The following is a 17,870-nucleotide window of genomic DNA, read 5'->3' as shown; positions in this document are numbered from 1 at the left end:
ATTTAATAGAACAGAAATTACACACACCTGTTCAATTGTATACTTCATACTGTTAAGCCACTATCTGTATTCAGTTTGTAACGGAAATATAAAATCCCTAAAGAACATAGTATCTATCAGTTAAAGCTTAAAAATAGCCAGAATTGTATCTTATACTAGTTCTTAGAGCCTTTAATACCTACAGACAACAAGGAGACAATCAGATGTATTTGGATGTGCAGTAGTTTTCTCCACAGGAGTGGAGCCCAAAATTAAGAAATTAGGTCTCATGAAGGTCAGCTAGTTTGTCTATCTGCATAACCTTGGGAAAATACCAGAGTGAAAACTACATCCCAGAAAGTATTGACATTTTCCCTGAGGAAAAGAGAAGATCTCCACCCTGGAACACAACCAAATACCTGTGGAGAGAGATATGGGATCTCTAACTTCTGAGGTGTGAATGATGTGGCTTTAGCTAGGCAATTTTCTCAGAAATTCTGAATCGCACTGAAATGTCAAAATATTATTTGTCTCTCATTACATGTTTAACCATGAAGATGTTGAACGGCATAGAAAATAATGGTGCTAATTTAGAGGCTGAAATTGAGATATGTATTTATGTGTGATAAAAATTGCTTCTTACCTCCAATTAACCAACAAAAAGTCACAGGCAGTGCTGTGTTTCAAGTGGTATGGTATCAGTCTTGAGTGGAAAAAAAGAAAAGAGAGCTTGAGTCCCTGAATCCAAGGCCAGTACCAGCATGCACGCACGCACACACACACACACACACACACACACACACAAACACACACACACACACACTATAGTCTCTAGTTGTTCTTATATCTTGGTTTCTAAGAAATGCTTTGTTTTCCTTAATTTTTGAAGATTGTTTCTCATGAAGCCTTCCAAGTCTTTATATCAACTCTTAGCTCATTAAAATGAAATTTATTTTGGGATAATGTTTAAGCAGAATGTTTTAATATTTTCCTATGTGGTGTAACCTGATAGCATTTACTCTATATTTCACACACAACCTCCAGTGCCCTCTCCATGTTATCTAAGACTTCATCTATGGTTAGGATCAACTTTTAGGTTTTGTTTCTTTTCTTAGGTTCTTTACCATTGGTATATTTGCTATGCTTGACCTTCAACTTTTGTTATACAATCTGATTCAAAAGATAGTTGGTGTGTGTGTGTGTGTGTGTGTGTGTGTGTGTGTGTGTGTGTGTGTGTGAGTGTGTGTGTGTGTGTGTTGGTCCTAGGGCCTGGGCTCTGTCCCAGAGCTTTGTTTTTTAGAGCTAGTGGATGTACCACTCGAGCCACAGCTGTACTTTTAGCTTTTTGGTGGTTTATTGGGGATAAGAGTCTCAAAGACTTTACTTCCTGGGCTAGCTCTGAATGGCAATGTTCAGATGAACAGCCTCCTGAGTAGCTGGGATTACAGGCGTAAACTACCTATGCCTAGAGATCTTGGGCATTTTGTTACCCTGTTCCTTCATTCAAATTCATAGTTAACCACAAACCCACACACATTCACGGGCTCAGTAAACTCATATTTTAATTGGAATCTGATTGAGTATACTGATTAACTGATTAATTAGTTCATTAACTAATTCACAAAATTGTAATTTTTACATTTACAATTATGGTATTGTCAATTGACTCCAATATTTTAAAATTCTTTCAAAATTATGTTATTTACTTCATAGAGTTGTCCACTTACATTATTTGTTGCCTATTTCTCTTATTTGCTTTCCTTTGTAAATAGGATTTTCTTCTATTACATTTTCACATGGTCATTAGCAATGTGTGAGAACACTTTCAGGGTTAAAATTATATCTAACAAGATTAATGAGTTCTACCATGGGGGAGGAGCATATGAAGAAACAAAAAAATCACATGGTACATTATAAATACATTAGAAACAATAGCAAGGAAGAAAAAAAAATATTGTGTCCTTATCTTGGGGTTCATTTCACTTAACATCATCTTATCTGGTCGGTGTCCTGCATCTTATATATACACTTCTCTAATTTGGGGAGGGGAAGTGAAAAAATAAAATACAGTTTGACCCATTGTAGCAATGAGGTGTACAAGACAGTATATTAAAAAACAAACTTTACAATTTAGGTGGGGGTTAGGGTGTAGTTGTAGAGGTGGGGAGGAAGTGATGGTAGGGGAAAAACAAAGGAGGAGGTAACAATGCTTGATAGGAAATGTACTCATTACCTTGTTCATGTAACTGTAACCCCTCTGTACAGTATTTTTACAATAAAAACATATTAAAAATAAAAAGCAATAAAACATTAATGAGTTCTTTTGTTAGAAATATTGAAGTTTGATTTTCCTATGTAATTATTGAACTTATAGAAGAATATCGGTTCATTTTCAAACAATGCACCTTTTTGTATGTTTTCTTATCTTAAAGTTTTGTCTACTGTTTTGTGTTTGAGTTAATTTTCACATTTGTCATCCTTGATCAAAGGTAAATCTCAATCAATGGAAATGAGAATTTGGAACATTAACTATCAAGCCTAACGTTATTTTCTGAATTTAGGTATATTCGGAACAAAATACTGAAAAAAATTCCTATCCCTATGAGTCAAATAATAAATTGTAATCATTAAAAAATAAGAATATCATTACATATGAAAAAAGATAAAGTTCTCTTTTTTTAAGACAGCAGTTAGGAAAGAATGGATTGTATTAAATGCTACACATGATATTGGGTTGAAACACTCACTACAGGACAGTGAATTGAAGAAGTCATTGGCAACTTTGCCAAAATCACTTTCTTTCAAGTGTTTGGAGTGAAGAGACGCTTAATACAAATTTAAAAGATAATTATAGGAGATATCTAAGGGACATTTGTCATAGCAAATCTTTCTATCAGTGCTACAAAGCAAGTAGAAAATAAAATAAGAACTACCGGGGGTAGTGGGGTCAGTGTGTCCATATGCTGTTGGGGTGGAAGGTAGCAGGAAACAAGAGGTTGATGAGAAGGTAGCAAGGGGCTGATTCTTTAAGTAGATGAGAAGGAATGATGTCTAACATTTACAAGCTTTCCGGTTCTATTTCTCTTCACTCAATTAATAAACTATTACTTATTCTTGTCTGTCAGTCTCTATCTATCTATCTATCTATCTATCTATCTATCTATCTATCTATCTATCTATCTATCTATCTATCTATCTATCTATCTATCTATCCATCCATCCATCCATCCATCCATCCATCCATCCATCTATCTATCTATCTATCTATCTATCTATCTATCTATCTCTACCCTGGGTCACAGTCAGCTAGTGATGGACCCAAGCAAGGTTTCCATCAGTTTAACTGCTAAGCCCAGCATCTGATTCCTAGTCTGTCTGCAGGAATTAATCATTTATTTCCTAGCAGAGGTGGAATCCCATCTGCCCTTGCTTGTCAGTCTGAGACCAGCACGTCCTTGCATAGCTCTTCTGCCTACAGACTGCAGAACTCGGTCTCATTTCTTGTTACAGAAATATTTATCATAGTTTTCAGCCATGATTTCTTTTGGGGCTTTCGCTTTTATGTTTAATTTATCATTGCTATTTTCTTGGAGTATAAAGGTACAAATATACTGACTCAGCGTTCAATACATTTAAGAAGAATTTTACTGTTATTTTCAAAGTAGATATTTTAGGAAATATTGTTAATCCTAAACTTTACCTTTCTCTCTCTCTCCATCTCTCTCTTTCCACCCATCCATCTGTCATCTAGAAAGGATTTTTCTCATACTAGTGTGAGAAACTTTCTTATGCTTTTATATATGTTGTCATTTGTTATTCATTCCCAATATTTTCTCTGGTCTGAAATAATTGACTTAAGGTTTTGTATGTTTAGAGCCAGCTTTTAAATCTGTGGAGAATGCCTTCCCTTTTCTGAACTGACAATCCATATTCCAACCCTTTATTCAATATTGTCAAAATCCCCATTTTTCTAGGAATCCTCCACAGATTCACTCCCTATACCTCTCTTGGCTTTCATTTTTACAATGGATTTTTCTCTACTGACAAACTGATTTGAAAGTTGTTCTCTAGGTACACTTTACATTTTTATATTCTATAACTATGTCTTAGTCTTTTGGATGGCAGAAAACTTGTATATTGATTCTTTTAAATCACATTCTTTCTTGACAAGTATTTGGAGACATTAATTGCTAATCAAAAATAGTCTAACTAATCATTATGTCATATGTATTAGGAATAAAAGTGAGAGTCATAAAATGAGAAGAAAATATTTTTATATGAAAGTAATAGCAAATATCTATTCAAGGTATCACCTCAATTATATTCACAAATTCATTCATTCATTTATTTAATGAAGATTTTCCCAGTTGTTCTGTATTTTGTACATTATCCTATTAATAACTTAGTTTTTTTAAAATAAACTATCCTACAATCCAAGCTGTCATGAAGCAATATTTGGAGCCTGTGAGAAAAGTGGATGATAAAATGTAAATACACATCTTAAGAAAGATCTTGCAATAAATAAAACTTATTACTATAACACAAGAAATCTGTTTTTCTATTCGATAAGATTTAATTTTGACATTTTGCAAGGGATTAAATAAGGGATCTACTGGAAAAAGATATGTGTGGAGGTGGTTATTCAAGATAAATATCTACATTGGGAAAACCAGGAACTTGAGAATTGCTTCTTGAGTAGCTGGAATTACAGATGTGAAGTACCATGTCTGACTTGTTTTGGATATAGAGTTTCACTAACTTTTGGACCTGGCTGGCCTTAAACTTTGAGTGATGTTCCTCCTATTGATGCCTCCTAAGCAGCTGTGATTACAATCATGTACCACCTCACCTCCCAGCCACTGAATCATTTTTATCATTTATGTCCATTAACTTATAAGCTGTAACACTTTAGACAGTCAATCTATCTTTCTATCCATTCAACTCTCTGCATATATATAAATTGATCTAGGTCAGTGTTTCTCAACCTGTGGGTATTATTTCATTACCTCACCTCTAGAGAACTTTTGCCAATCACAAGAGAGATCTACTTTAGAGGAATATCTACCTTATAGAGTTAGTAGTGCTTTAGAGAATTCTTGAGAATTTAGTTTCCTCTCTCTTCAGTTATGCAAAGGGTCCCCAGAAGTATGATTTTTATAAGCTATTTATCTCTTCCTCATTGTTACAGTTATAGAAGTTTAATCTATACTATTAAGATAGCAATTGAATTACAAATGCAATCAGGAAGGGTTTGGGTTGTCCAAACTACTGGGCCAATTACCATAACCTGTGGCAAGGCAGGTGCATATTGCCAGCAGCTGTGGGTTTACTGCTCAGGGAAAAAATTATAAAAACATCACCCCATACATAAAATAATATGTATATCAAAAATTAACCACTGCAACACTTGCCCTTTCTTTATGTGATAAACTTCGAGTGTTTTGTCTTTTACCATTAGCCTATTTTGTTGTTAAGTTTTCTGTCTCATACATTGGCTTTTCCACTCAGTTCATAAACATTGATCAACATTACCTTGGGACATTGCTTGAAGTAAAATTGTTTGAAAACATTCATGTTTGTAACAGCTCTCCCTTGAGAAACAATTGATAAGTGTGGTGCTAAATTTATTAAAAGAGGTAAATAAAACTTTCCATAAGGATGACTCAAAATGGATTCATCCAACTACCTGAAGTTATGATAGGAAGGATGGGGAGGGAGGAATAAGTACAGAGGGAATATGAGCCAAGATATAATGTGGAATATAAGCAAATATTTTCTGATTTTAAAATAAAATAGTGCAGATAGAATTAAAAAGAAGCGGGGTGCCAGTGACTCACACTTATAATCTTAGCTACTCAGGAGGCTGACATCTTAGGATCATGGTTCAAAGCCAGCTCTAGCAGGAAAGTCCATGAGACTCTTTTTTTATTTTATTTATTTTTTTAAATTTTTTGTTGTGAAAATACCACACAGAGGGGATACAATTACTTGGGCAAGATAATGAGTACATTTTTGTTGCAATGGGTCCACCTGTATCCCTATTTAAACAATTTGTTTATTCCCTTCTCCTCCACAAATTTTACCAATATCAAATACAGTGACAACAGAGGTTATACCATGGGGGAGGGACATACAAAGCAACAAAGAAATCATCTTATAAATATGTCAGAAACAATCACATGAAAGCAAAAACATGTGAATACTTATCTTGGTGGTCATTTAGCCTAACATCAACTTATCTGACCGTTTCTGCTTGTCTCAAACATATACTAGTAATTGCAAATAAGGGAAACCATGGGACCTATGTTTCTTTGGGCCTGGCTTATTCACTTAATATAATTTTTTCCAAGTCTTTCCATTTCCTAACAAATGGGGCAATGTCATTCTTTCTGATGGAGGCATAGAATTCCATTGTGTATATATACCACATTTTCTTGATCCATTCATCTACTGAGGGGCATTTGGGTTAGTTCCATATCTTAGCTATGGTAAATAATGCTGCAATAAACATAAAGCTGATAGCTTTAGTATGGTCTTGTTTGTGATCATTTGGAAAATGCCCAAAAGTGGGATTGCTGGGTCATAGGAAATCTCTAAATGGAGTCTTTTGAGAAACCTCCATACTACTTTCCAAAGTGGTTGAACAAATTTACACTTCCACCAACAATGCAATAAGTTCCCTTCTGTCCACATCCCTCCAGTGTGAGCAGGCTGAAAACAATCAAAGGGAACTACAGGAATTTCGTGAACTTGAGGAAGTCAATCAAAGAGTAATACAGGAATTTCGAGAGCAGGATGAGAATAGACAAAGATCAATAGAGGCATTCATGGAATCCATAAACAGACAGCTGAAAGAAATCAGGGAGACCACAAAGGGAATGCTGAAAGGAACCCGACAGAAGGAATGGGATTCCAAGGAAAACTTAACCAATCAACTAAGTGATTTGAGAATAAACACTGAACACCAAATTAAGGAAGTAAAGAAGTTCATACAAGATCTAAAACAACGCTCCAACAAAGAATTTGAAGCCATCAAAGCCGAACAATTAGAAGGAAAAGAAATAAAAAACAAAGTAGAAAGTCTTAACAGTAGGTTAGACCATGCAGAAGATTGAATCTCAGGGATTGAAGACAGCCTAGATATTATGGAAAGAACTTACAACTATTCAAGACAAATCCAAGAAATATGATAGATCTATTCAACATTTGGAAGACACCATCAGAAGGCCTAATCTGAGGATAATGGGTGTAGAGGAGCACCTAGAGACAGAAGTTAATGCTCTAGGAAATTTGTTTAACGGGATCCTAGCAGAAAACTTCCCAAACATGCAAAAAGATAGGCCTGTTCAGATAATACAAAAGCTTTTAGAACTCCAAATAGACCAGACCAGAACAGAACATCCCACCATCACATTATAATCCACACAGGATAAACATGAGACTCTTATCTCCAGTAAAACTGGAAGTGATGCTGTAGAGTGCTAGCCTTAAGCTGAAGAGCTGAGGGACAGCTCTCAGGTCCAGAGCTCAAGCCCCAAGACCACCACCAACAACAAAAAAAATAGACATGTGAAATGCAATTAATTAACAAATTTATCCCTTTCCTGTCCTCTTTCCCTGTCCACTCATTCACTGAACTAAATGTTTTTGATTGTTTGCTTCTTGTATACCCTTCATCAAATGTGAAATTTTTGCTCAAGGAAAGGAAAAGATGTTTATTCTAGATACCAAGTACCTTTTTTATTCCACAGTGGTTTAGCACATCTTTGTTTCTTCAGTAAAACCATTTTAAAGATATTAAATTCATACATTAAATTTGTACTTAATATGGATTTTTGATAAATCATGTAGCAATGTTCTCTTTGTGAGTTATTTTCAATTTGGTACCATCCTGTACAATTTTATAATCAATAATTTATTTTCATATTTGATAATAGATTAAAATTTTTATTTCAGTCTTTCTAAAATATAAATACATAATAATAATGACTTATTAAATATAAAAGTATGTGTGTTAACTTTAATATCATGTTTATTTTCTTAAAACCTGTTCTATTATTTGCCCTTTGAGTGTTTATTTGAATGCTTGTTTTGTTTAGATCTTTGTTGTACTCCTGCATTGCATTATTCTTGCTTCACAGGAATCAAACATCTCTGGGTTTCCATTATTCATTTTATTAACTTCTATTTGGTAATATTCTGTTTGTTTGTATGTATATGTGTGTGTGTAAGTGTGTAGGTATGTGATTTTCCCACTAATATTTCATTGGATATTGAGTTACAAGATTTTTTTTCTAACCCCTACTTTCACTGTATTTGATGTTGGTATATTTTGTGGTGGGGAAGGGAAAAAACAAATCGTTTAACTAGGGATACAGGTGGACCCATTGCAACAATGAGATGTACAAGTCGTTATGTCGAAAAACAAACTTTACAACTTTGGCAGGGGAGTTTGGTTGGGGGGGATGGGAAGGGATGGGAAAGGGAAACAAAGGAGGAGGCAATAATGCTTGATAAGAAATGTACTCATTACCTTTGTCATGTAATTGTAACCCCTCTCTACGGTATTTTCATAATAAAAAATAAAAGTTTTTTTCTGTTCTCAATGTTACTCATTTTTTTTTTGGCAGGTGAAAACTTTGAGCAAAGTTTATACATTTTCTTCTATTTTATATGACATATTTTGGTATGCGTTACAACTTAATTAATTACTCAAAATCTCTCCAGTGTTCTTGGCTCATACCTGTAGTCCCAGCTACTCAGAAGTCTGAGATATGAAGATCATAGTTCAAAGCCCGTCGGGCAGAAAAGTCTTTGAAATTCTTATCTCTAATTAATGAACAAAAAGCTAGAAGTAGAGACATAGTTCAAGTAGTAGAGCTTCAGCCTTGAGTGAAAAGCCAAACAAAACAAAACAACAACTACAAAAATCTGTGGTCAGACCAATTTATTAATATGTTTGATAATTATGGAAGTCAGGCATGACAAAATAGTTTTTTTCTTTTGGCTTTTGTAGAGGCTATCAGTGTTTAGGGGTCAATTTAAACATGTGAAAATAAGGGATTTTTGGCATTTATAAGACTAAAATTATGTTAAAAGTTAACAGATAAGGAAAATTCATGAGTAAGTGAATTCGATTGCACAAATTGGTGATTGAATTGATATTTTAAAATGATATACCCATAAGTGATTGTTTTAACACTAAGAACAATAAGTAATTAGGTCTGCTCTTATTAACAACTTGGTTTGCTTAAGATTCCTTTAAAACAGCCTGATAACAATATCAATAAATGAACATAATGTTTCTTTTGCTTCCTGCCTTAAGTGCCCAAATATAATTCTGCCTGTTTAGTTATTACATATCACCAAATATCTTTACTCTGAAGCACTTTGTGGGCTGCTCACACTCAATCAAATGTAGGCTAGGAGATACAGTCTGTAGAGTAAGCGAATTTTGGAATTTCTCTCTGGAGCACAAACTTAAAGGACAAACCTGAAACAACAGTTTGCATTTAATTCATCAGCAGAAAATTAGTTAGCCAAAGTGATGTTAAGTTGAAAGTGCCTAAATTCACATAGCTACTATATATTCTTAGCGACCCACTTGTGTTTTTCACATAAACGGATGAAGACTTAATGCTGCCAAATCTATGAAGCTTAGTTGTGAGCAAGCACTCTATATTTGTGGTCCCTGGGAGGACAAAAAAGAAAAAGGAAATCTCTATATAGGTACAACTCAGGCATGGCTTCTCTCTGACCAATGAATTTTGAAATGCAAATAAAACTTTTCAGTATTTGCAGGAGGAAATTAATCAATGCCCAATCAGAGACATGAATACTTGCTAAGTGTCAGCTGTCAGTTTCATTGTGAGCCCATCTCCATGATTTCTGTTCTCATCATTTTTACAGCATGTTAGCAGCTCTGAAGACACCTGAAGAAAGTTGCAGGGACTTTTGCTTTCTAAGGTTCAGCACTGGATTTAGTTTTGCAAAGGAAGCTGTTTTAACATTTAGTGAGAATGATCATCAACACCGTTTGGCAATGTCTTTCTGTTTATTTTTCCTCTCCTGTGCTATTTATAAACTTCCATACCTTGCAATCAAATTGTTAATTTAGTTACCGCCTTAGCAGTAGGAAATGCACATACAAAAAAGACAGGCTGTGTTCTAAATTTCAATAAATAGATATTTAATCCTTTCAGGTGTTACTTATTTTATCAGTACCTGGGGATAGAAAGAGTCCTACTGTTCAATGGATGACTTACTTTTTTCCTCTGCCTTTGTACTTGGTTAGAGATAAGTGGTCATACCTTACATGATTCTTCAGCCTTCATCCTTCACAGTCTGCCAAAAGTTTAAGTTACAAAAATAGAACATGACGAAAACTTGAAAGAGAGGATTACCCTTGCTTACACAGAGGTATGATTTACATATTTATATGTATTTATGAGAGATGGAGAGGACTAAAGTAGGATGACAGAATTTCACAATGTGTTCTAAAGTTCTACTCAGTGTAAAAGGACTAATCCAAGTTTATGCAATTATTTGAAGATGAGATTGACTGATCATCATCATACTCTTTGATACCTCATAGCTGTTTATTACTTTCCTAGTTCAATTGTTAGGATAGATTAGAGAGTTCTACACATTCAGTTTTGTTTTGTTTTTGATCAGTTGTGGGGCTTGAACTCAGGGCCTAGGCCCTGATCCTGAACCTGTTTGTACTCAAGGCTAGAGCTCTACCACTTTAGCCACAGCACCATTTCCTGTTTGGGCATGGATTTGAGTCTCTCAGGGAGTTTTCCGCCCAGGCTTCTTTTGAATCATGTTGTTCAGATCTCAGCCTTTTGAGTAGCTAGGATTATAGGCTTGAATTGAGGTGCCTGGTTTACACAATCCTTTTTAAACCTTAACTGTTAAAGACAGATATTTGGAAATAAATTAAAAATATTTACCATCGATGAATTTTATGTTAACATTGCCTTCTGTTTGTTGCTCCAAAGTGGAAATAGTTTTCTTTTTTCTTGTCTTTAATAAATTCTTCTCCACCAGGTAATTAAATTTTATTATCATTATCAACTCACATCTAAGGTTTATATAGCAAACTGTTCCATTCTAGATGATTATTCATTATGCCTGCAATTTTAATTCTGTTCAGCACTACTTTCCTCTGTTTCCATTTCTCTCTGTTGGCTGAGAATAAGAAAAACATGCTATGCCACACAATTTTGAAATTTAATAATTAGAACATGTAGAAACACAGGTTTTTTTGGTTCAAGGGAATCTAAAATCCCATTAGGAAAGTTTCTTTTGTCTGACTAATGATGTATAAGAACAGTGAGAGTCACGGGTGATGGCTCCTCGTGGAAGAAATCAATTACTGTCTCATCCACTCTCTCCCTGTGGGAATAGAATGAATGGAAATACAATTCCGGTTGGCACCACACCTTGCAATATTCCTGCCTTTGCTGGCATGCATTTGAAAATGTTTCAAGGCAAAAAAAAAACGGTGTAATTCTGTTTATATAATTCATCTCCCATTTCTTTCATTTTATCACAGAAATAAATGCCAATTACACTGAATTGATAAGATTCAGTTATGTGCTCTGCAGTAATTTATATATATATATTCAGTATAGTAATTTTGGAAATATTTAATTCAAGAATCCCTTTTCCAGTTGGTTTATAATCCAATAGGGCAAATCTAATGTAAACATGAAGTGTTTAATCTTTGTGAAAAATTTAAAATTAGCTAATAGGCAATGGTGAGAAAAGGAAGACAACAGATTGATGTCTCCTACTTCTTAATTATTTCATTAGACAAACGTTATGTCCCCCAGCCTTTGCTGTTGTCTGAAGATATACTCTCTCCAATGTGAAAGTTGTACGTAATCTGGAGCTCATGCAATTTGTCACAAGAAATCTCCAAAGAGATTGTCTTACCTTGCATACACATTCAGTGAACGTCTACTTCAAGCAACTATCACCTACTAGGCCTATTACTCTAGACAAAAGTATCTATCCATCATAAACAAATTATATGCCTCTGAGACTGTGAACTCTATACTGAAGTGCGTGTAGAGGTAAAACCTATGCAGGTGTAGGTACAACTTTAAAATAACTACATATAGTAGATGGATAGAAGGGAATTTGTAAGGCACAAATAAATTCTGAAGATAAAGTAAACGGGAGACTATTCAGTAGAGTAGAAGTTAGAAAAAATGTAAGTAAAAATTATATGTGTCTTAAATCCTTTTGAATTTTCTTATCTTGTGTAGTTCATAATATGCATAACATCAATGTAAGCTCAATTATGTGATTTTATATAACTATTTCTAGTTCTATTTGAGATATATACTCAAAATCATTACAGATGAAGTATACGAAAAGAAAAACTCTTTGACTTCTTCATTAAAGATCTTAGAATTTTTCCAGTAAAGCAACATTACTTTGAACCAATTTTAGCATAGATGATTTTGTGTGTATGTATCATCAATTATGATGTAATAAAACACTTTGTGAAATACCATTTTAGAAGCCAGATGCTTATTTTCCAGACAATGGGCCTCATTTACTGGATCTGTTAAGAGGGGGATGGTAATGACCTAAATTTTGTAAGGTGATTTGCATATTCAGTTATTCCTGGAATCTCTTGATCAGAGAGTAAAGAACTAAAACAAAAGAACCAAGAAGGAATGATTACCTATTACAAGAGATTTTGGGGTCAGAGATTAACAGTAGAAAGCATTTTTCCCAGTATTTTTGTCAGTTTCCTCAGCCTTACTTCCTAAAAGCAGAGAATGAAATAGCTAGATGACAGCTGCAGACAGACTGCTGCTTTAAGGAGGGGAAATCTATACTCAGAAGGCCTGATCTTTGTACATGGTCATGAGGCATACTTCTCCCTTGATTCAGAGGAAAGCATTATCTCTACTTTCCAAGGCAGTTCAGTAGCCCAGTGTCTCTGAAAGAATAGTGTGTAGCTAAGGGAAGGAGCTCTGCCTGTAAGATCAAGTATATTTTATACATGTATGGACAAGTGACAAAGAAACCTATTCTGTTATAAAATTAACATAGGTGAAAAATCAAACAATAATCCTGACTCAATAAAATTCCAAAATTAAAAAAAATCAACAGAAACTTCAAAGCAAACAAAAAACCAAAACATTTACTAATAATTCCTATAGCGAAGAGTAAGTCCATGTACCCAGTATCCATAAGAATGAAGTCATTCAAACTCTTACATACAGGATCATTGCCAGGTACACATAGGTAACATCAAAATTCATTGTGGAACTCTGTAATAGTTCTTCAGACAAGCTAAAGCAGACACCGGATAACATAAAGATGAATGATTCAATTCATGCCAATCATTTTGGACGTTAAATTTTTTTGCCTAGAGAAATATCAATAGCAAATACAACAAATAATGGGATGTTGATAAATGTCAGAAAGAAAAACCCAAAAAGGTGCTAATTTGCACTATTGATACTTTTTTTTCTTTGCCTGTCCTGGGGCATGAGCTCAGGTCCTGAGCACTATCCCTGAGCTTCTTTTGCTCAAGTCTAGCACTGTCCCACGAGTCACAGTGCCACTTCCAGCTTTTTTCTGTTTATGTGGTACTGAAGTATCGAACCCAAGGTTTCATATATGCTAGGCAAGCACTCTACCACTGAGTCACATTCCCAGTGCTATACTTTTTTTTCCCACTACACTTAAAACAAGAAGATTTCCGTTTTCATTTTGCCTGGGGCTTCTGCCAATGTTTTTACTATACCTGTTGGTGCAAAATGTCTCTCTTCTACTCATTTCATGCCTTACAATTCATATTATTTTTTTTAAATTAGGAGAATATTATAAAAAGATAGCCATGGCCTACACCTATACTTTCTACAATAAAAAAGGAAATCCTACTCCTCTAACCTAGGTAAACTAGTCACTTTTTTTTGTCGGCCGTGGGGCTTGAACTCTGGGCCTCGGCACTGTCCCTCAGCTTTTCAGCTCAAGGCGAGCGCTCTACCACTTGAGCTACAGCACCACTTCCGGTTTTCTGGTGGTTTATTGGAGATAGGAGTCTCATGGTCTCTCCTGCCCGGGCTGGCTTTGAACCGCGATCCTCAGATCTCAGCCTCCTGAGTAGCTAGGATTACAGGCGTGAGCCACCAGCGCCTGGCAAACTAGTCACTTTTTATTCTGTACTCTTGTTGCTTTTCTTCTTAGAAAACTTACACTAATTTTTTTCACTCACTGACCAGAATGACCAGAATCATCAAATCATTAGTTTCACCTTTCTTGTGAGATTTCCACTGATATACAGATACACATTTGTTACATTTACTTTTGAAATGAATGCATGCAAGCAAAGATCATGTGCAGAATGAGGAAACCTCTTGATCACTTAACCCTGCTTTATCTGTCTTTTCTTTTCCCTGCTGTCTCTCATAGCAAAACCCTTTTTGAGCTGTGTATCATTAAAACCACCTTGTCTGTGCTTCCAAGTTGCTCATTTTCCCTCTCTTCTTGCAGATATTGTCCACCCATGCTTACTGAAATTGTTTAATTGCCAAACAATGCCTTTAGCAACAAGTTCAGTGCTCATTTAATGCCCAATCATTCTCATTTCAGTAACATTTATCATAGTTGACAACTTGTTCTTTCTTGATTTTTTTTTCTTTCACAGTTTTGAGGATTGAACTCAGGGCATGGAGTCATGCTCCCAGTGCCTTGTGTTGTTTTCAAGGAGGTTTTGGTGCCTGTGTCTCTCGCCATTTGTATACCTTGTTGTCTCCTTATCAGTTGTTCATTAATGACTCTTCCTCTATCAAACCCTGAACTTGTGGATGTTGGTATGCCTCCAAATCTTCCCACTGGTCCCTGCACCCTCACTTTCTTGTTCCTCATCCATGTTGTATCTCCAGATTATTTGTTTGCCTCATTCAGATGTCTAAGAACAAAATTTTAATGCCTGTAATGCAACTCTTAGTTGTTCCCAAGTATGTTGAGCTTTCTCTTTTTAAACTCAGTAACCAATAATTTCATCAAATTATTTACCCATACCCCCCTTTTTTCAGTCTCTTTTGCTTTTGTTTATTTGTCATTTAGGGTCTTACACTTAATGCACTGGGCTTGCCTCATATGATATTTTGGCTCTGCCTCTTGAACCACTGGGATTACCACCATGCCTGGATTGGTTTTCTTGAATAGGATCTCCATATCATTTAAAACCAGACTAGCCCAAACTTCAATCCTCTCATTTCTTCTTCCAATGTAGCTTGGATTACAGATATGAACCAACATGGCTGGTTCTCATTCAGTCATTTTAGAGATGTGTAAAATAACATCTATCAAAGCAAAGAGAATAGTCCAAGCTAATTAGTTTCAGAAGCCAGGTTTAGAACAATTACATCTTGACATCTTTTTACTAGTTTTACCTTAGACTTTGTGGATAACCAAGGTTAAATACTAACTGTTATTAATCCATTGTCCTTTGTTCAATTAAAATAAATCCTTTAGATTCTTCCCTAATAATATAAACTCCTGCTTAGTTATTAAGAATAGTAGAAAACCCTTATTTGTAGAAGCATGATATATGGAATATTAAAGTAATGGGAATTTAATGTGTTTTTGACCAGATAAAAATGTAAAACTATATAGAGATGTGTAATAAAAAGAATTTTCATAATTTGGAAAGCACTTTAATGTTATCATAAACTTGTATCAACAACTGGAGAAACACATAGAAACTTGTCTAAATAGGAATAATTATTAAATGCATGATCTTTAATGAATAATGAAAGATAATAATTAAAGCAAGGAACAAGTAAGTACAGTCATGTATCATTGTGTTAACAATGGAGATGCATTCTGAGGAATGCAATGTTAAGGTGGTTTTGCCAATGTGCACATCACAGAAAACTATTGGGTATAGCCTAATATATACCTGGGCCATATGGTGTAGGTATGCTCATATATGCACTTCACCATTAAGCAGTGCGGTCTTCCCACAACTTGAACTCAAGGTCTTGTGTTCAGTCAACTTTCATGCCCGTAGCTGGTGCTTCTTTAATATCGCTACATCAACTTGACAGTAAGATAAAAAAAAAAGTCTTCTCATGGAGACATAACAATGAAATCTCTCTCCTCAATGAAAGCTAACAGAAAAAGAAAATACAAAAAAATATATTTTTAAATAGCATGAAATGCCTTATAGTCTCCTTTCTTCTCATGCCTTCTATAGAATCTTGGAAAGAGAAAAGCTAAGAGACAAAGAAGAAACTAAAAGAAAGGATCTGCCTAACAGACAGACCAGACAGGTAGAAGAGTTTTAAACCTCATTGGTCCCCCCACCACATGCTTTACCCCAGGTGCCTTGATCTAATTCATATTCCTGACCTATGGGTCACAACACAATTCTTTCTCTGTGTTTGAGGGTTTGAAATTCCGCTAGAGGTCGATAGATTTATCTATTTGGGGGATGAGATGTTTCTTGATACCTTTTCTGGAGTTTGTCCAGATTGTTTCTTTCCATTCTCTGTCTTAGTCTGGCTGGATTCGGTGCAGGAATACCGGCGCTCTTTGGTCCATCTCCTTGTTTTATCTTCTACTTTTCCCTTGCTGTATATCAGGTAGCACTATATGTTTATCTTTAATGCTGGCTATCAACTAGTATTATCTAGTTGCAGCTGCTTTCTATTCCATCTTCACAAACACTTTGTCAGTGTAAGCTACCAAATATTTCTTCACTGGCTTTTTTCCACACTGGTTCCTCTACAAACTAACAAGGATTTGGGTAAATTTATAAAAATACATTTTTACTTTTTGTTGTTGGTCATGGGGCTTGAACTCTGGGCCTGAGCACTGTTCTTCAGATCTTCAGCTCAAGGCTAGCGATCTGCCACTTGAGCCACAGCGCCACTTCTGGCCTTCAGAGTCGTTTATTGGAGCTAAGAGTCTCATGGACTTTTCTGCCTGGGCTGGCTATGAATGGTGATCCTCAGATCTCAGCCTCCTGAGTAGCAAGGATTACAGGAGTGAGCCACCAGTGACTGGCAAATTCTGTTAGTTTGAACATACAAAATACTTATTAAATGTTTAAGATCTCATCTTGGAACACACTCATATTTCCAACCTCATTATGACCCAGATATATTGGCTTCCTTCTTTTCACAGGACCGAATTGATTATGGCCTTCGGAATAGATGCCTTAGAGGGTAGGCTGGGATTAAAAATTGTACTTGAGATGGAGTAATATTCCATAGAAGTTAAGCTAATATAGCTATCCATTTTGTGTCTTATTTTCAACATTATCATATTGACACCATACTATCTTATTTGAGAAAAAGTGAGGGAGTGGGTAAGCGATCAAGAAGAAATGTTCTCACTACCTTACTTATGTAACTGTAATGCCCCTGTTCAGCACCTTTAACACAAATAATAAAATATTACTGTAGTCAGCTTTGGAAAGTACCATAAAAATTTATGAAATCCATACATCCTTGTCTAATATTCTCTGTTTTTAAAGTTGTTCATTCTATTCCCTTAAACAAATATATTTATTATTTTAATGTTTTGCTTACAATATTCATGTACTTCACTAGAGAATCATGGTTGTGGGAATCCAAATAGATTAATGGAAGTGTTGTGAATCAAGAATCAAAATCAATCTTGGCTGTATTCTTCTATTATATTTGATCGCGTACACTTCCTTATCTAGGGATGGGTGCAGGTGCATTGCCCATGTTAGGGTATGAAGTGGGTATAATGTAGTTCCAATATCTCTTTAGTCACATGGCGATGGATAGTGAATATGAACGTGCTGGAGTAGCCAAAACACTTCATTTGCATCTCATGTTTTACATTTTAAAGATTCGATTTCTGAAATATTTTCTTTG

Source organism: Dipodomys spectabilis, unplaced genomic scaffold (genome assembly GCF_019054845.1).
Source record: "Dipodomys spectabilis isolate Male_0828 unplaced genomic scaffold, ASM1905484v1 ptg000032l, whole genome shotgun sequence".
Taxonomy (NCBI): Eukaryota; Metazoa; Chordata; class Mammalia; order Rodentia; family Heteromyidae; genus Dipodomys; species Dipodomys spectabilis.
Note: the sequence above shows the minus strand (reverse complement) of the source record.